This window comes from Penaeus japonicus, unplaced genomic scaffold (assembly GCF_977035675.1).
Source record: "Penaeus japonicus unplaced genomic scaffold, GWHDUDI00000001_assembly GWHDUDI00000010, whole genome shotgun sequence".
Lineage (NCBI taxonomy): Eukaryota > Metazoa > Arthropoda > Malacostraca > Decapoda > Penaeidae > Penaeus > Penaeus japonicus.
The window spans coordinates 16,364,378-16,369,377 of record NW_028234412.1 but is presented as its reverse complement, the minus strand read 5'-3'; positions in this window follow the sequence as shown (position 1 = coordinate 16,369,377).

Here is a 5,000-nt window from a genome sequence, read left to right as displayed (position 1 = left end):
AGAATCCATGTCAGCTTCTGGTTGTCAGCCTGATCCATAGTCAGCTTCGGTGGTTGTCAGCCTGAATCCATTGTCCAGCTTTCTGGTGTCAGCCTCATCCATGTCAGCTTCTGGTGTCAGCCTGATCCATGTCAGCTTCTGGTGTCAGCCTGATCCATGTCAGCTTCTGGTGTGTTCCCTCCAAGCCTGATCCCATGTCAGCTTCTGGTTTTGTCCAGCCTGAATCTATGTCAGCTTCTGGTGTCACCTGATCCATGCCAGCTTCTGGCAGCCCTCATCCATGTCAGCTTCTGTGATTTCGTCAGCTCCTGATCCATGTCAGCTTCTGGTGTCAGCTGCTCCATGTCAGCTTCTGGTAGGTCAAGCCTGATCCATGGTCAGGCTTCTGGTGTCACCGATCATGGCAGCTTCTGTGTCAGCCTGATCCATGACACTTCTGGTTGTCAGCCTGATCCATGTCAGCTTCTGGTGTCAAGCCTCATCCATGGCCAAGCTTTCGGGTGTCACCTGATCCATGTCAGCTTCTGGTGTCAGCCTGATCCATGTCAGCTTCTGGTGTCAGCCTGATCCATGTCAGCTTCTGGTGTCAGCCTGATCCATGTCAGCTTCTGGTGTCAGCCTGATCCATGTCAGCTTCTGGTGTCAGCCTGATCCATGTCAGCTTCTGGTGTCAGCCTGATCCATGTCCCCCAAGCGTTCCTTCGGTGTCTGCCTCATCCATGGCAGCTTCTGGTTGTCAGCCTGATCCAAGTCAGCTTTCTGGTTGCTCAGCCTTGATCCAATTGGCAGCTTCTGGTGTCAGCCTGATCCATGTCAGCTTCTGGTGTCAGCCTTATCCATGTTAGCAGCTTCTGGTTGTCACAGCCTGGATTTCCATGTCAGCTTCTGGTGTCAGCCTGATCCATTGGTCAGCTTCTGGTGCGTTGTTCAGCCTGATCCATAGGCAGACTTCTGGTGTCAGCTGATCCAGGCGAGCTTCTGGAGTCAGCCTGATCCATGTCAGCTTCTTGGTGTCAGCCTGATCCAAGTCAGCTTTCTGGTGTCAGCCTGATTCTATGTCAGCCTTCTGGTTTTGTCAGCCTGATCCATGTCAGCTTCTGGTTTTTGTTCAGCCGATCCAATGGCAGCTTCTGGTGTCAGCCTCATCCATGTCAGCTTCTGGTGTCAGCCTGATCCATGTCAGCTTCTGGTGTCAGCCTGATCCATGTCAGCTTCTGGTGTCAGCCTCATCCATGGCAGCTTCTGGTGTCAGCCTCATCCATGGCAGCTTCTGGTGTCAGCCTGATCCATGTCAGCTTCTGGTGTCAGCCTCATCCATGTCAGCTTCTGGTGTCAGCCTCATCCATGTCAGCTTCTGGTGTCAGCCTCATCCATGGTTAGCTTCTGGTTGTCAGCCCTCATCCATGGTCAGCTTCTGGTGGTCAGCCCATCATGCCATGTCAGTCTGGTGGTCAGCCTCATCCATGTCAGCTTCTGGTGACACCTGATCCATGGGCAGCTTTCGTTATGGTGTCAGCGCCAGATCCATGGCAAGCTTCTGGTGGTCAGCCTGATCCATGTCAGCTTCTGGTGTCAGCCTGATTCCATGTCAGCTTCTGGTTGATGGTCAGCCTGATCCATGGTCAGCTTTCTGGGTGGTGACAGTCAGCCTGAATCCCATGGCAGCTTCTGGTGTCAGCCTGATCCATGTCAGCTTCTGGTGTCAGCCTGATCCATGTCAGCTTCTGGTGTCAGCCTCATCCATGGCAGCTTCTGGTGTCAGCCTGATCCATGCTAGCCTAACTGGTGTCAAGCCTGATGCCATTGTCAGCTTCTGGTGTCAGCTGCCTCATCCATGTCCAGCTTCTGGTTTGTCAGGCCTCATCCATAGGCAGCTTCTGGTGTCAGCCCTGATCCATGGTCAGCTTCTGGTGTCAGCCTGATCCAATGTCAAGCTTCTGTTTATGTCAGCCTGATTCCATGGCAGCTTCTGGTTTAATAGTCAAGCCTCATCCATGTAGCTTCTGGTGTCAGGCCTGATCCATGATAGACTTCTGGTGTCAGCCCGATCCAATGTCAGCTTTGGTTGTCAGCCTGATCCATGTCAGCTTCTGGTGTCAGCCTCATCCATGGCAGCTTCTGGTGTCAGCCTGATCCATGTCAGCTTCTGGTGTCAGCCTGATCCATGTCAGCTTCTGGTGTCAGCCTGATCCATGTCAGCTTCTGGTGTCAGCCTGATCCATGTCAGCTTCTGGTGTCAGCCTCATCCATGTCAGCTTCTGGTGTCAGCCTGATCCATGTCAGCTTCTGGTGTCAGCCTGATCCATGGCAGCTTCTGGTGTCAGCCTCATCCATGGCAGCTTCTGGTGTCAGCCTCATCCATGTCAGCTTCTGGTGTCAGCCTGATCCATGTCAGCTTCATAGGTTGTCAAGCCTGATCCATGTTCAGCTTCTGGTTGTCAGCCCTGAATCCAATGGCAAGCTTTTCTGGTTGTCCACCTGATCCCATTGTCAGCTTCTGGTGTCAGCCTGATCCATGTCAGCTTCTGGTGTCAGCCTGAATCCATGTGTCAGGCCCATCCATGTTAGCTTCTGGTGTCCAGCCTCTGATCCATTGTCAGCGTTCCTGGTCGTCAGCCCCCTCATCCATGTCAGCTTCTCGGTGATGTCAGCCTGATCCATTTTGTCCAGCATTTCTTGGTTTGTCAAGCCTGATTCCATGGCAGACTTCTGGTGTCAAGCCTCATCCATGGCAGCTTCTGGTGTCTTGCCTGATCCATGGCAGCTTCTGATGGTTATGTCAGCCTGATCCATGGCAGCTTCTGGTGTCAGCCTCATCCATGGCAGCTCCTGGTGTCAGCCTCATCCATGTCAGCTTCTGGTGTCAGCCTGATCCATGTCAGCTTCTGGTGTCAGCCTGATCCATGTCAGCTTCTGGTGTCAGCCTCATCCATGGCAGTTTCTGGTGTCAGCCTCATCCATGGCAGCTTCTGGTGTCAGCCTGATCCATGTCAGCTTCTGGTGTCAGCCTGATCCATGTCAGCCTCATCCATGTTAGCTTCTGGTGTCAGCCTGATCCATGTCAGCTTCTGGTGTCAGCCTCATCCATGTCAGCTTCTGGTGTCAGCCTGATCCATGTCAGCTTCTGGTGTCAGCCTGATCCATGGCAGCTTCTGGTGTCAGCCTCATCCATGGCAGCTTCTGGTGTCAGCCTGATCCATGTCAGCTTCTGGTGTCAGCCTGATCCATGTCAGCTTCTGGTGTCAGCCTGATCCATGTCAGCTTCTGGTGTCAGCCTGATCCATGTCAGCTTCTGGTGTCAGCCTGATCCATGTCAGCTTCTGGTGTCAGCCTGATCCATGGCAGCTTCTGGTGTCAGCCTCATCCATGGCAGCTTCTGGTGTCAGCCTGATCCATGGCAGCTTCTGGTGTCAGCCTGATCCATGTCAGCTTCTGGTGTCAGCCTGATCCATGGCAGCTTCTGGTGTCAGCCTGATCCATGTCAGCTTCTGGTGTCAGCCTGATCCATGTCAGCTTCTGGTGTCAGCCTCATCCATGTCAGCTTCTGGTGTCAGCCTGATTCATGTCAGCTTCTGGTGTCAGCCTGATCCATGTCAGCTTCTGGTGTCAGCCTGATCCATGTCAGCTTCTGGTGTCAGCCTGATCCATGTATGCCTTCTGGTGTCACCCATCCATGCAGCTTCTGGTGTCACCTCTCATGGCAGCTTCTGGTGTCAGCCTGATCCATGTCAGCTTCTGGTGTCAACCTGAGCCAGGCAGCTTCTGTGTCAGCCTCATCCATGTCAAGCTTCTGGGGTCACCTCATCCGATTTCAGCTTCCTGGTGTCAGCCTCATCCATGTCAGCTTCTGGTGTCAGCCTGATCCATGTCAGCTTCTGGTGTCAGCCTGATCCATGTCAGCTTCTGGTGTCAGCCTGATCCATGGCAGCTTCTGGTGTCAGCCTAACGCCTGGCAGCTTCTGGGTGTCACCAACCATGTGCAGCTTCTGGTGTCACCTGATTCCAATTCAGCTTCTGGTGTCACCTGATCCATGGCAGCTATCTGGTGTCAGCCTGATCCATGTCTGCTCTGGAGTCAGCCTGATCCATGTCAGCTCTGAGGTGTCCAGCCTGATCCATGTCGGCCTTCTGGTGTCAGCCTCATTCATGTCACTTCTGGTGTCAAGCCTGATCCATGCAGCTTCTTGGTGGTAGCCTGATCCATGGCGGCTTCGGTTCAAGCCTCAACCAAGGCTGCCTCCTGGTGTCAGCCTCATCCATGTCAGCTTCTGGTGTCAGCCTGATCCATGTCAGCTTCTGGTGTCAGCCTGATCCATGTCAGCTTCTGGTGTCAGCCTCATCCATGGCAGTTTCTGGTGTCAGCCTCATCCATGGCAGCTTCTGGTGTCAGCCTGATCCATGTCAGCTTCTGGTGTCAGCCTGATCCATGTCAGCCATCAANCCATGTTAGCTTCTGGTGTCAGCCTGATCCATGTCAGCTTCTGGTGTCAGCCTCATCCATGTCAGCTTCTGGTGTCAGCCTCATCCATGTCAGCTTCTGGTGTCAGCCTCATCCATGGCAGCTTCTGGTGTCAGCCTCATCCATGGCAGCTTCTGGTGTCAGCCTGATCCATGTCAGCTTCTGGTGTCAGCCTCATCCATGTCAGCTTCTGGTGTCAGCCTGATCCATGTCAGCTTCTGGTGTCAGCCTGATCCATGTCAGCCTCATCCATGGCAGTTTCTGGTGTCAGCCTCATCCATGTCAGCTTCTGGTGTCAGCCTGATCCATGTCAGCTCCGGTGTCAGGCTAATACATGTCAGCTCTTGTTGTCAGCCTGATCCATGTCAGCTCCTGGTGTCAGCCTCATCCGTGTTAGCTCCGGTGTCAGCCTCATCCATGTCAGCTACTGGCGTCAGCCTCCTCCGGTGTCAGCCTCATCCGAGTCAGCTCCGGTGTCAGCCTGATCCATGTCAGATCCGGTGTCAGCCTCATCCATGTCAGCTCCGGTGTCAGCCTCATC